The sequence below is a fragment of the Bufo gargarizans genome, chromosome 1, assembly GCF_014858855.1.
Source record: "Bufo gargarizans isolate SCDJY-AF-19 chromosome 1, ASM1485885v1, whole genome shotgun sequence".
In the NCBI taxonomy this organism is placed as follows: Eukaryota; Metazoa; Chordata; class Amphibia; order Anura; family Bufonidae; genus Bufo; species Bufo gargarizans.
The window spans coordinates 746,000,988-746,017,103 of record NC_058080.1 but is presented as its reverse complement, the minus strand read 5'-3'; the positions used below and the strand labels follow the sequence as shown (position 1 = coordinate 746,017,103).

Here is a 16,116-nt window from a genome sequence, read left to right as displayed (position 1 = left end):
TGACATCTGGAGCAACACTGGAAAATGCCGCGCTCTTCCACAGGAAGCCAGGAGCCCGGACCTCGCCCTGAACCTTGGGCGCACAACGGATCCCAAAAGAAAGAAAGATGGTCCAGCTTCACTGAAAAACACTTGAGGCTTTATTCAATCCCGTGCAGATAAAAACCAACATACAGCAATGCAGAAAATCGACCGGTTTCGGATCACTGTAGATGCAGATCCTTAGTCATGATGTGCATCCGTGGGAAGTGAGGTCGAGACTAAATAGTGAACCACCAAACACAGGTGATCACAATCAGGTACAGGACACACCTCCAGATGACATCCTTCACAGATAAAATGCATAGTAATTACAACATGCCCAAAAACATAGAAAAATGAGATAAAATGTACAAATTGCAATGATAAAAAAAGAGGAGGAGTAAACATATTAGTAATGTAGAATAGTATCATGACGCCTGTTCAGTCCTGATGGTATCCGTGAGCCTAATTTGAAAATCCAAAAGCGCTCACGATTGAGCAACTTTTTCTTGTGATCACCGCCTCTGCTTGGTCTGTTAACCCTTTCCACTCCTTGTACTGACATGCTGTAGCAAAATGCAGACTAGCGGCAGAAACATTTTTTATTTTAGCATGAGGTACATCAGAGATGTGACGGCAAATTCGAATTTTCAAACAGTTGGATGTGCACCCGACGTACTGTAAATTACACAGAGAGCATGTTATGCAGTATACCACATAGGTGGTGTTGCAATTGATGTATTGCTGAATAGTATGAGTGGTGTGGTTACTTGTAGACACAATATGCGAGCCCATCCTCATATATGAGCAACATGTGCATCTTTTATGCCCACATTTAAAATTGCCTATGTTTCTCAGCCAAGTAGGCTGGGAGCCAGGTTTATCCTGGTATAGAGAGGGGCTCACCATATTTGCTAAAGTAACAGCACGTCGGGCAACACATCTAACACCGCTTTTTACAACGTCACCCCACGCTTGGTCATATTTGAGAAGATGAAGATGTCTTTTGACAATATTACATATTTGTGAATATTCACAGCTATAACTCGTGGAGAAAGTAACTTGCTTCTCTTTATGACCAAGCCTGGGCGTTTTGTTGGGAAAGATTAAATTATCCAGAGACATGGTAGAAACCATATTCTTTGATCGGTTTAGAAGTCTGCTGGGATAATTCCTGGCTAGGAGACGAGTGGTGACAGTATTCATTTCTTCAATGCAAGTTTCACTAGAGGAACAATTGCGCAAAGCACGAATGTATTCGCCCCTAGGGATATTATGGACAGTGTGTGCAGGATGACAGGATCCCGCATGTAGGATGGTATTTCCTGCGGTTTCCTTTCTGTGTGTACGACTATGTACACGGCCATCCCCCACGTCCCCCACTAGACACAAATCCAAAAAGGATATTAGGGTCTTATGAGAATTTAAAGAAAAACGTAAATTACAGTTGTTAGCATTGAGGAAGGATCCGAATGATGGTACGGCCGCCACATCGCCCGACCAAACAAGGAGCAGGTCATCGATGTAGCGACCGTACCACCGGACGGATCCACTCCATGGGTTGGAATCAGAGAAAAGAAAATGATGTTCCCACCATGCCATATAAATGTTTGCAAGCGATGGTGAGAAACGGGCCCCCATAAAGACTCCTCTGCATTGGAGAAAAAATCTCCCATTGAACAGAAAATAATTGTGTTGCATAAGAAATAATACAACTTTGCAGAGGAAATCTCTAAAGGGTAATGAGAAATTAGAATAAAGACTCAAAAACCAACCCAAAGAGATAATGGCAAGATTCTGGGGGATGGCCGTGTACAGGGAAGCAACATCAGCCGAAATCCAAGAAAAATCGGGACCACTGGAAGGAATGAAAAGCCTGCAAGACTGAGGCAGTATCCCGCAAAAAACCAGGAATACACTGCACTAGTGGTTGCAACATGCTGTCCACCCAGGATGACAAATTTTCCGAAAAAGACCCAATACCCGAAACTATAGGGTGCATGGGGGGAGGGAATCCCTCTTTATGTATCTTGGGGAGGGAATGGAAGATGGGGAACACTGGATAGGAGACAAAAATATAATCAAATTGTTTTTGGTCCAAATAACCACTATCCAGTCCCTCCTCCAAGATACTCCTCAAAGGGCTTGGAAAGGAGCGGTGGGATCCTGAGTCAACCTGGTATAGGTGGCGGAATCAGAGAGCATAAGCTCATTTTGTGCGGCATACACGGGTCTCTCCAGGATGATCACCGCTCCCCCTTATCAGCTTTTCTCACAATTATATCAGACATACTCTTCAGTTCTTTTAACGCTTTGCGTTCACTGGCCATGAGATTATTTTTGTTTTTATTTTTACTGTCATTTGTATCCCTGCTCTGAAGCACCCTATCAAGTTCAACCAGATCACGTTCTACATTATCTTGGAATTGATCGAGAGCGGGGGTGCGTGACTGGATGGGATAAAAGTCTCTGTTATAGGTGCGAAAATTATTCGCAAAATCACTGTGCACCTGCCGCTCTGGATCAGTCCCAGAGAGGAAACGCATGGTCTGCAAAGAGGCAATATGTGATAGTTCCTGAAAGGAAAAAGAAGACATCTGATCAACAGAAAAATTTGACTGGATTGTATCAGCCTCTGCAGAACCTGCACCAACATTATCTGTATCAGAAAAGTGTTTTTTAATGGTAAGATTGCGCGCAAAACGGCTGACATCAAGTAAGGTGCGATATACATCAAAGTGCACTGTGGGAGAAAAAGATAAACCCTTGGCAAGTACATTAATTTGCAATTGTGAGAAGACCTTAGCTGATAGGTTTATGACTTGAATGTTACTTAAGTCTTTCTGTGACGTGACGGATAGCGACCTCCTCCTTGTATGCTTCCGCCCTGCACAGCGTTTTTTGTAGGCCTTGTAATAGCATTTGGGTTGGGATTTGTGTCATGTGCAATACCCGAATGATTAGCAGAAAATGACACAGATGATTCTGGGGCAGAATCAGAGGATTCAGCATCAGTGGAACTAAAGGCCACTTTGTTACCTCTGTTCTTTTTGTAATGCTGGCGTCGCTTCATGATAGAACGAGGTGTATAGGTACGCGTGTCAGTCCAATTATACACATTATTAGACCTGAGTCCTGCATGTCACGATTGTATTTCTCTTGCTTAATGTGAATTAAACTGTCCTCCATTGTATTTAAACTCTGTTGGAGTTTCTGATCCAATTCTATGAATGTCTCAGTGTTAGCCAGAGGGGTTATCAATTCCCGTGTAACCTTGATTTCCTCACGCAAGGTGGATAGTGATTGTTCCTCATGAGAAATAATAAGTTCCATAAGTTTAAATGTACAGTCAGATAAAATAAGTTGCCACTTGCTGGTGAAGTCATCGGAGTAGATGGTAGTAGGTTTTTTCCGTAGGCGCAAGCCGCGCGGTATCATCTATTTGTCCAGATACTTTGTTAAGCTGGTTAAGTCCCACCAGGTTCTCATCTCCTTGGTAAGCAATTTTTCCAAGGATGACATTTGGATCCTCAAATTCAGAGTATCCTGCATATCTTTGTTATCCATATCAAATATAGTATTCATTTTAAGCAATCTGTCTTGGCAATCGTCAATGGCTTTAAGTAAAGAATGCTGCATTTTAGCTTAGTTGGTATCATACAATCCTGCTGCACATAGAGGGATATAGTACGCCTAGTAAATCTCCTTGGGAGCACTGACCTGGTTCAAACAGACCATGGAGCAACACTGGAAAATGCCGCGCTCTTCCACAGGTAGCCAGGAGCCCGGACCTCGCCCTGAACCTTGGGCGCACAACGGATCCCAAAAGAAAGAAAGATGGTCCAGCTTCACTGAAAAATACTTGAGGCTTTATTCAATCCCGTGCAGATAAAAACCAACACAAAGCAATGCAGAAAATCGACCGGTTTCGGATCACTGTAGATGCAGATCCTTAGTCATGATGTGCATCAGTGGGAAGTGAGGTCGAGACTAAATAGTGAACCACCAAACACAGGTGATCACAATCAGGTACAGGACACCCCTCCTGATGACATCCTTCACAGATAAAATGCATAGTAATTACAACATGCCCAAAAACATAGGAAAATGAGATAAAATGTACAAATTGCAATGATAAAAAAGAGGAGGAGTAAACAAATTAGTAATGGAGGTGACATCTGGTCTTGTCCCCTGGATGATTTCCTCTCCTCTTCTCATAAAGGCGCCTGCAGTACTAGAAGCCTCCAGCTCCTCCAGTTCTCTCCTCTTCTCCTGAATGACCACCAAGGATGGACAGGAAGGAGATCAGCAGAAGAATATTGGACCTCACCTTGGAGATCATCACCCTGCTGAGCGGAGAGGTAAACTTTTCTAGATTTCTCTCCTCTTTATTGTATTCTGTAACAAGTCCGACATCGGGAAGGAGAATCCATCATAGGAAGTGATAGGAAGAGTCCAGGGTCCTGGAGAACGGCCTCCAGACCTTCCAAGTGACGGAGAACCTGAAGATCAGCCCCAAATATGGTGAGTGATGTGTCATGTGACCAGTGACCAATAGTCATGTTGTAGGAGCCATGAGGAGGTAAGTAGGCACGTTGTACCAGGAGGAGAGGGCCGGAGGAGAGCACATGGCCCCTGAAGGGTTTATTCCCTAAGTGTCTCTCTCCATCCACAGGAGTACACAATAGTGAAGAAGACATCGGGACACTGTGTGACTCCCATCATCCATCTCCAGGAGTCAAGAGGGCGGAGCAGGACCCCTCCCCCCATCACGGAGCCTCCCCCTCACCCCCTGATACATGAGCAGAAGATCCTAGAACTCACCCACAAGATGATGGAGCTGCTGACTGGAGAGGTGACACTGCTGGGAATGCTGGGAAATTCTCCAGTAACAGCACTGGAGGGGTCTGGGTGATGACGGTGTCATTGTGTTGTCAGGTTCCTCTAAGGTGTCAGGACGTCACTGTCTATTTCTCCATGGAGGAGTGGGAGTATATAGAAGGACACAAGGATCTGTACAAGGAGGCCATGATGGAGGAGCACCAGCCTCTTATATCACAGGGTAAGAGCCGTCATGTGCAGTGTGTACACGTGTGTGCAGTGACATGTAATGGAGGAGCACCAGCCTCTTATATCACAAGGTAAGAGCCGCCATGTGCAGTGTATACACGTGTGTGCAGTGACATGTAATGGAGGAGCACCAGCCTCTTATATCACAAGGTAAGAGCCGTCATGTGCAGTGTGTACACGTGTGTGCAGTGACATGTAATGGAGGAGCACCAGTCTCTTATATCACAAGGTAAGAGCCGTCATGTGCAGTGTATACACGTGTGTGCAGTGACATGTAATGGAGGAGCACCAGCCTCTTTTATCACAAGGTAAGAGCCGTCATGTGCAGTGTATACACGTGTGTGCAGTGACATGTAATGGAGGAGCACCAGCCTCTTATATCACACGGTAAGACCCGTCATGTGCAGTGTATACACGTGTGTGCAGTGACATGTAATGGAGGAGCACCAGCCTCTTATATCACAAGGTAAGAGCCGTCATGTGCAGTGTATACACGTGTGTGCAGTGACATGTAATGGAGGAGCACCAGCCTCTTATATCACAAGGTAAGAGCCGTCATGTGCAGTGTATACACGTGTGTGCAGTGACATGTAATGGAGGAGCACCAGCCTCTTATATCACAGGGTAAGAGCCGTCATGTGCAGTGTATACACGTGTGTGCAGTGACATGTAATGGAGGAGCACCAGCCTCTTATGTCACAAGGTAAGAGCCGTCATGTGCAGTGTATACACGTGTGTGCAGTGACATGTAATGGAGGAGCACCAGCCTCTTATATCACAAGGTAAGAGCCGTCATGTGCAGTGTATACACGTGTGTGCAGTGACATGTAATGGAGGAGCTCCACATTTTCTTCTCACATTACATTAGAGGTTACATGTTCTTTATATGTCAGTCATATCCATAGGTCTCCAGTGACATGATGGGAGCGTGTCCTTCTGGCCTCCGTCGGGCCGGTATAGTAGACTACACTGCTCTATCAGAGGCGTCCTGTGAAATCCGTGTTCCGCAGCGTATACATTGTAGATTATACATGGAGCTTCTGGGCAATGTCCGCCCCTGTGTGACTGTATAGAGCCTGACGTCGGAGCTTCTGTCAGAGGGAGATATCAGGAAACCCTCCAGTGTTATCTCCTCCGATCACTAACCCTAAGTTCACACTTGAGCGTTTTACAGCGCGTTCCTACGTGCTGTAAAACGCGCAACACATGAAAACCAATGCTTCCCTATGGGGCTGGTTCACATTTTCGCGTTTTACAGCGCGTTTGAACGCGCTGTAAAACGCCCGACGCTCAAACAAGTACAGGAGCTTTTTTTGGCGCGTTTGACGCGCGTTTGGGCCATAGACTCTTTGGACAACACTGCTGTCAATCACCCAAACGCGCGTCAAACGCGCGTTCACTATTAAAAAAAACGCGCATAAAAACGCGCGACAAAAACGCGCATAGAAACGCGCGTTTGAGAAACGCTCATGTGTGAAACCAGGGTAAACCTAGAAGTGAAGGAGCTGAGAGAAGTGTCTGATCTACAGACAGATCTACAGGAGGCCATGTATTCAGTCACTGCGTGCTTGTGTCTCCACAGATGGATCCAGGAGGAGAAATCCACCAGAGAGATGTCCCCGTCCTCTGTATTCCCAGGACTGTCCAGAGGAGAAGGTCCCAGAGAACCCTCAGGTAGATGGAGCTGATCCCTATACACATCTATATAGGGGGGTCCTGCAGCCATAGAGGGGTCATAAATGGTGGGGGTCTCTTCTGTGGATCTGTTAGATTTCCCACCTGTCTGCTGTATTGTACTGAATTGTTACAGATGACAAATCAGGGGGAAGATCTGACTGATATTAAAGTGGAGGATGAAGAAGAGAGGATGATGGGCGATTTCTCGTGTAAGAGTGAGGTGGAGGAGGACATTCCAGGAGATGTCACCACAGGTATGGAATCATGAATGGAAAAAGTGACTTCAGATTCTGTCCTTGGTGCCTTCAGGGCAGGAGGAGAATCTGATCACCGGCTGCTGCTGCTCTAGGGTTAAGCATCATTTTGGGCTCGTCAGCAGATATTACAATAAATCCAGACATTTTGGTGATTTCCTTTAAATCAAATAAATTAGTGAAGAAATCCCCCAATAATAACAGCGGAGAAGAAAGCTCCTCATCTTACTTCTATATTTCATATATGAGGCTGGGGGCAAGAACTGAGGAGACATCTGACAACACACAAGGTCTCCTGACAACTCTGCCCACTAGTCACAGAGGGACATGTTGTCTTCAGGATATTCCTATAGAGCAACCTTAGGCTGTGATATCAGCAGTCAGATATCTATAATCTAGTGCCCACTATACAGCTCTCTGGGAACATGTCTTCTGGGGGTCTCCTATAAGGGTCTATGGAGGGAACCTTTCCCCCCTTATGCCCCCTCTCTGAGCGGTGACCGGCTGATGTCTATAATCTAGTGCCCACTATACAGCTCTCCGAGAACATGTCTTCTGGGGGTCTCCTATAAGGGTCTATGGAGGGCACCTTTCCCCCCTTATGCCCCCTCTCTGAGCGGTGACAGGCTGATGTCTATAATGTGTTGCCCACTATACAGCTCTCTGGGAACATGTCTTCTGGGGGTCTTCTATAAGGGTCTATGGAGAGAACCTTTCCCCCCTTATGCCCCCTCTCTGAGCGGTGACCGGCTGATGTCTATAATCTAGTGCCCACTATACAGCTCTCCGGGAACATGTCTTCTGGGGGTCTCCTATAAGGGTCTATGGAGGGAACCTTTCCCCCTTATGCCCCCTCTCTGAGCGGTGACAGGCTGATGTCTATAATCTAGTGCCCACTATACAGCTCTCCGGGAACATGTCTTCTGGGGGTCTCCTATAAGGGTCTATGGAGGGAACCTTTCCCCCTTATGCCCCCTCTCTGAGCGGTGACAGACTGATGTCTATAATCTAGTGCCCACTATACAGCTCTCCGGGAACATGTCTTCTCGGGGTCTCCTATAAGGGTCTATGGAGGGAACCTTTCCCCCCTTATGCCCCCTCTCTGAGCGGTGACCGGCTGATGTCTATAATCTAGTGCCCACTATACAGCTCTCCGGGAACATGTCTTCTGGGGGTCTCCTATAAGGGTCTATGAGGTAACCTTTCCCCCCTTATGCCTCCTCTCTGAGCGGTGACCGGCTGATGTCTATAATCTAGTGCCCACTATACAGCTCTCCAGGAACATGTCTTCTGGGGGTCTCCTATAAGGGTCTATGGAGGGAACCTTTCCCACCCTTATGCCCCCTCTCTGAGCGGTGACCGGCTGATGTCTATAATCTAGTGCCCACTATACAGCTCTCCGGGAACATGTCTTCTGGGGGTCTCCTATAAGGGTCTATGGAGGGAACCTTTCCCCCTTATGCCCTCTCTCTGAGCGGTGACAGGCTGATGTCTATAATCTAGTGCCCACTATACAGCTCTCCGGGAACATGTCTTCTGGGGGTCTCCTATAAGGGTCTATGAGGGAACCTTTCCCCCCTTATGCCCCCTCTCTGAGCGGTGACCGGCAGATGTCTCTGGTCTATCACATATGTGTGACTCTGCAGTAGTTCTGGAGAAGTCACTGATGGTGGCAGTGCAGTGTGAGTGCTAGGAGTCCGGAGATGAGGCTCTTACTGCCCACCTGCCGCTGATTGACAGCTTTCTCCCTATTACTGTCAGTCAGTAGTATGAGGGGGGGGGGGGAGCCCATATCTGATGAATACACTGGACTCATAATGGAAATGTCCATCATATGTGTAGCAACATCTAAATGGTTGAGACGAGGCTGGGTCTCCATCTGTCTGGCCATAGGCACCCCAAAATGTAATTGTGAGGTTCCAATCAGGTACAATGGCGCCCAGAGGCCTCACAAAGACCCCAGACCTGCTGTGTAATAGGAGACCCCAGCGGTCCAGCCTAATAGATCGCCGGTCAGTGTACTACCGCCAGTAATGCTATGGAAAACTATCAACTGCAAAGCATTATACAAGTGATAAAGGATCACAGCTTCAAGTGCCCTAGGAAGAAAGACATGTAGGATTCTTCCCCCTCCGCACAAAAAAAAAAAGAAAAAAATGTATACAATGAAATATAACGTCCTTAGAATTGTTCTATATATTTGGTTCAGACACATTTATACCGAACCCTAGAATAAAGAGAACGTATCCATATAGAACAGAGCAGTGTGTGAAAAAAATAAGTTTGATTAACAATTTTTTTCATTCTCCACCCCCCAAATTTTTTTTATTAGTCAATAAATTATAAGTTCCCCAAAATGGAACCGTTAAAAATGACAACTCAGTAAAACAATGAGAGCCTCGTACCGGCCCATGGGCGGGAACAGGAAATAGTTGGGTCTTGTAAGGAAAAATAAAAAAAAAACACATTTTTTTGCTCATAAAATATATTTTTATTGAGCAAAACATCATAAATAATCTCCATCTTTGGTGTCACTTCATTCGTGCCGTCCCATTTACTAAAGGTCACACGTTGTATTTCTGCGCAATAAACGGCAAAAAACCCACGAGGAACATTGGAGGAATAGCGGGGCTTTATGTGTTCCTTCAAATAAAATGAATAAAACCTAAACCGATTACATGTGCCCCAAAATGGTGCCATCAAGAAATACAAGTCATGACATAAAAAACTCAAAAGATGTCTATAAACCCGAGATCTGGTGACTGTGCGGCCATTAGACCTTACAGACCGCATTGTCATGTCCGTGGATTCTCCCTGAGACGTGCGCTTCACCTCATGGTGCATGATCTTAGTAAATGTAGGATTGTGTGGTCAGGACCAGATTGTCCATAATATTATAGAGGATCTCTGTGGAGGAAATGACTGCAATCAGACTAAACAGATATGAGGCATTTAAGACCTTGTGGGACCTATGGAGGAAGCACACCCCAAAAACCGCTCCAACATAGCTAGACGTATTTTTATGCCAAAGGGACGAGGACGATGAAGATAGAAGAGCAGTCTTAGTTTGGGGAAATCTCAGAAACTCCCTCTGACTCTCGATCTCGGACTGTTGTCGGAATTAGGTGAGACATAAGACTCTCCCTACAGACTCGGACCAGATCTGATACTTGAAAGGTTTATTACTTTCATTTTGTTTTATTTTTGTTTCTTTTCTTATATGTTTCTATCAGGCAGTTTACATATGTAATATAAATGTAATCAGGTGATAATGGAAGATTTTATGTCTTTATTACTTATTACTGCTGCAACAAACGGGAAGCTGCTACATATTTGTTGGATGTAAAACTTTGATTAAAAAAAGGTCATTTTAAAATTATAATATAATAGAGAATCTCTCACTAAATTTCTGAATACAGGCGACATGTAGTATTAAGGAGATCTCTTAGACCTGATGAGGCCGGTGTACTTACTTACTTTGAAATTCTGTGTGGGAATGGCTGATCTTAAAATGAGCATTTATGACCCCATCTAGAAAGTAAGAGCGCTCCTGAGTCCTGTATTCATGACCTCTCCTCATTCTCTGACCATCTATGGCTTAACTGACGAGCTCCTTTCAGTGCACCTCCTCTCCTGCTGCTGCTGATATCTCACACATGCTCAGTACAATGTGCAGTAAAATAAAGCAGCAGATGGAAGCCCGCACTGAAACTGCTCCTGGAGACGGGCGCTCTCTCACCAAAGAGCCAGCGAGACTGCAGCCTGTACTGAGCAGTATGAGGTCTCAGCAGCAGCAGGGGAGGAGGTGCACTAAGAAAGACAGTGTGAATTCAGCTCTAGGTGTGTATTATGACATGGATTCTTCTAGTGAGTCCACCAACATCCTCAGGGCTAAGATCTGTTAAATAATGAATGCAGGTTGTGTTGAGGAATGTGCTGACGGATCCTTTTACATAAACTTGTTAAATTAAAGTGTTGTCCAGTTGGTGTTGAAGGGTAAAATGTCGGAAGAGTGCAGGCCTGGTTGTCAGAGATGATTGGACGTTTATATATAAGTCATGACCGGGTGTAGAGCAGAATCCTGGATTCTGTCAGGAACTTATAGAAAGCTGTATAAGGCTGGGATCACACGTGGAGTTTGGTCTGGGCAATTAATAGAAATAGAATAGAAACCAAAATGCAGACTCAGTAACTGACCTGATCGTGTCCTCGCCCTCACCGGCTCTGCTGCACTGTAAGGAGTCCCGTCATAGGGATGGGGATTTCCTCAGGGAAGGGCCCTTCAGCAGAGCTGTATGGAGTCCTGTGGAAGGGATGGAGGTGCTTAGGGGAATATTGCTGGGTCTCAAATCCAGGATCTGCTTTATGGGAAGCAAAACTTTATTAGTTGAGCCATTGGAAGCGGCTCAGGATGGTGGTGGTGGTAGTCCTATAATGTCCTGCTGAAAATGCTTCATTTCTTATATATTACACATAGCTGAGTGTATTGCCCTGCATAGAAGGGTGGTACTCCCAGCTGCCACTGAAATAGTCTTGTCTTCCAAGGACAGGTGGTACACCCATATAAAATAAGCTGAAGCTGGTGGAGGTACTCCTACCATATCCAGCTGCTGTTTCCTGAAGGATACAACACATATATATATTTCACTAAAAGGTGGTACTCCCTCTGCTCTTTGATTGAATTGTGTTTCCTTGGTACAGATGGTAAAGGAGCAGTGCCAGTGATATGTCAGGGTATGCTTGCTATGCATAACATCTTCATATATCCCAGAGAAACCACTGCCTGCAGGGATGGAGACAGCAGAGAGGGGTGGCCGCAGTCTGCCCGCACATCGCTAACGAAATATCAGTCCATTAATTGTAACCACAGAAAAATGTTCAATTAATCGTTATTTTGATTTAAGCTAGGGCTCCCCTGTGATGGTGTCATGCAACAAAGTCGTAATGTATTTTAATGGTGTCACCATGCTATGACTGTGACGAGAGTCTCAAAAATACCAAGTGGCCGTGTACCCTAGCTTTAAGGCAATATCAATTCAGTCCTATGTGCAGTTTTTGATGCTGATTTTTTATTTATTTTTTTCCCCTTAAATCCAGGAGAATGGCTTATGCTTCTCCTTCCTGTTAAATTCACTTCCAGCCTAATAGGACTGTTATGTTTATCTAGTTTGGAGAAAAAAATGCAATTTCTAATTTTTATCTTAACAGAAAATCCCAGCAAGAATTCTGAGGAAAAAGTTTTGTTATCACTAAAGGATGAAGATATCCTGCAGCGCTCTTCAGGAGAAAACACTATTACTCTTAATGTACATCCAGGACTTCACAGTACAGATATATCCTATAATCCTCCTAATCACGAGGGACCTTCTCCTGACCAATCACAGATTGTTACCACAAGTACAAGTCAGAAAGGGGGTGAAAGGTTTCACTTTGGTATAGAGTCCACAAAAAGCTCAAGTCTTTTTACACACAGAGGAATGAACACATTAGAGAAGCCACAATCATATTCAGAATGTGGGAAATATTTTACATATAAATCACATCTTGTTACACATTCAAGAAGCCACACAGGTCAGAAGCCATATTCATGTTCAGAATGTGGGAAGTGTTTTTCAAATAAATCAAAACTTGTTACACATCTGAGAATTCACACAGGAGAGAAGCCATATTCATGTACAGAATGTGGGAAATGTTTTGCACAAAAATCTAATCTTGTTACACATCAGAAAAATCACACAGGAGATAAGATATATTCATGTTTAGAATGTGGGAAATGTTTTAAATATAAATCATATCTTGTTATGCATCAGAGAATTCACACAGGAGAGAAACCATATTTATGTTCAGAATGTGGGAAATGTTTTGCAGACAAATCAACTCTTGTTATACATAAGAGAAGACACACAGGAGAGAAACCATATTCATGTCCAGAATGTGGGAAGTGTTTTTCAAATAAATCAAAACTTGTTACACATCTGAGAATTCACACAGGAGAGAAGCCATATTCATGTACAGAATGTGGGAAATGTTTTGCAAAAAAATCATCTCTTTCTTCACACAAAAGAATTCACACAGGAGAGAAACCATATTCATGTACAGAATGTGGGAAATGTTTTGCAGGAAAATCAACTCTTTCTTCACACAAAAGAATTCACACAGGAGAGAAACCATATTCATGTTCAGAATGTGGGAAATGTTTTGCAGGAAAATCATCTCTTTCTTCACACAAAATAATTCACACAGGAGAAAAACCATATTCATGTTCAGAATGTGGGAAATGTTTTGCAGGAAAATCATCTCTTTCTTCACACAAAAGAATTCACACAGGAGAGAAGCCATATTCATGTTCAGAATGTGGGAAATGTTTTGCACAAAAATTAGTTCTTGTTAATCATGAGAGAATTCACACAGGAGAGAAGCCATATTCATGTTCAGAATGTGGGAAATGTTTTACATGGAAATCATATCTTGTTAAGCATGAGCGAATTCACACAGGAGAGAAGCCATATTCATGTTCAGAATGTGGGAAATGTTTTACACAAAAATCACATCTTGTTACACATGAGAGATGTCACACAGGAGAGAAGCCATATTCATGTTCAGAATGTGGGAAATGTTTTACACAAAAATCACATCTTCTTACACATGAGAGATGTCACACAGGAGAGTAGCCACATTCATGTTCAGAATGTGGGAAATGTTTTACATGGAAATCCGATTTTGTTACACATAGGAGAAATCACACAGGAGAGAAGTCGTATTAATGTTCAGAATGTGGGAAATGTTTTGAAGATAAATCAAATCTTGTTACACATGAGAGAATTCACATAGGAGAGAAACCATATTCATGTTCAGAATGTGGGAAATGTTTTGCAGGAAAATCATCTCTTTCTTCACACAAAAGAATTCACACAGGAGAGAAGCCATATTCATGTTCAGAATGTGGGAAATGTTTTGCACAAAAATTAGTTCTTGTTAATCATGAGAGAATTCACACAGGAGAGAAGCCATATTCATGTTCAGAATGTGGGAAATGTTTTACATGGAAATCATATCTTGTTAAGCATGAGCGAATTCACACAGGAGAGAAGCCATATTCATGTTCAGAATGTGGGAAATGTTTTACACAAAAATCACATCTTCTTACACATGAGAGATGTCACACAGGAGAGTAGCCACATTCATGTTCAGAATGTGGGAAATGTTTTACATGGAAATCCGATTTTGTTACACATAGGAGAAATCACACAGGAGAGCAGTCGTATTAATGTTCAGAATGTGGGAAATGTTTTGAAGATAAATCAAATCTTGTTACACATGAGAGAATTCACATAGGAGAGAAACCATATTCATGTTCAGAATGTGGGAAATGTTGTACCCAAATATCAAATCTTTTGGCACATAAAAGAATTCACACAGGAGAGAAACAGTTTAACATAATTTAACATATTATGTTATTCATGGACCTTAAAAAGTCAATAAGATTTTTTTTGGGTGGTATTATCCTGGATTTCTTGTTTGGTGCAAATAAATAATGAAAGTTTTTGAAGTCAAGGAGTGCCGCAGTTTTTTCTAATCTTGGCAATTGGGAGTCCAGCAGGCCGGGACTCAACACTGCAGGCACCGCCACCGAATGGTCCTTTTGAAAAATCTTATTATCCTGGCTCTCCCCATGACCTAATGATATTTTTCTGAGATCAATTGACCGGTATCCATGAAGGAAAAGTATTGTGGATTTAACCCCTTAAGACTCTTGCAGTACATGTACGTCACAGCTGGATGTCACTTAAGGGCCAGTGATGTACATGTACGGCATGGTGATCGGGCAGGTACAGGAGCTTCGCCCTCCTGATCAGCGGCACGGACCAGGCAGTCACTGACAACCGGGTCCCTGCTGCACACGCTGCTGACCACGGCACGTGCGGTATCCTGCGGGGTGTACATGGGGTCCCCGCGCTGCTGTGACGGGGACCCGATGGCATGGAAGGCAGCCCCCTGGGTCTTACAGGCAGGAAGCTGTAAGTGTATTACACAGTGTAATACACTTACAGCCAATGCATTACAATACAGAAGTATTGTAAAGGGGATCAGACCCCCAGAAGTTGAAGTCCCAGAGTAGGACACAAATAAAAAGTAAAAAAAAAACTGTGTTTTCCTTAATGAAAAAAAAAATCAAGTTTCAGGTTAAAAAAGGTCCAAAATAAAACAAATAAAATGGTTAAAAAAAATAGAAATACAGACATATTTGGTATCGCCGTGTCCGTAATGATCGGCTCTATAAAAATATCTCATGATCTAACCCCCCAGGTGAACACAGTCAAAAAAAAGAATCACCCCTTCAAAAACAGTAAATTAAATAGTATTGGACCGGCACTCAAACATATGGGTTCACACAGAAAGCCAATAATAGTTGTGCAATTTATTAAAACATGTTTTAATAAATTAGTAACATAATACATAAGGCCGAAAAAAGACATTTGTCCATCCAGTTCGGCCTGTCATCCTGCAAGTTGATCCAGAGGAAGGCAAAAAAAAAAACTGAGGTAGAAGCCAATTTTCCCCACTTTAGGGGAATAAAAAATTCCTTCCCGACTCCAATCAGGCAATCAGAATAACTCCCTGGATCAACGACCCCTCTCTAGTAGCTATAGCCTGTAATATTATTACGCTCCAGAAATACATCCAGGCCCCTTCTGAACTCCTTTATTGTACTCACCATCACCACCTCCTCAGGCAGAGAGCTCCATAGTCTCACTGCTCTTACCATAAAGAATCCTCTTCTATGTTTGTGTACAAACCTTCTTTCCTCCAGACGCAGAGGATGTCCCCTCGTCACAGTCACAGTCCTGGGGATAAATAGATGATGGGAGAGATCTCTGGACTGAACCCTGATATATTTGTACATATTAATTAGATCTCCCCTCAGTCGTCTTTTTTCTAAAGTGAATAACCCTAATTTTGATAATCTTTCAGGGTACTGTAGTTGCCCCATTCCAGTTATTACTTTAGTTGCCCTCCTCTGGACCCTCTCCAGCTCTGCTATGTCTGCCTTGTTTACAGGAGCCCAGAACTGTACACAGTACTCCATGTGTGG

The 16,116-nt window shown here is 43.7% G+C and overlaps 1 pseudogene; it reads left to right on the top strand.

Annotated features, from left to right (window-relative positions):
* The first annotated feature begins 6,964 nt into the window (after positions 1–6,964).
* LOC122925020 lies at positions 6,965–14,627 on the top strand (annotated as a pseudogene).
* The last annotated feature ends 1,489 nt before the right edge of the window (positions 14,628–16,116 follow it).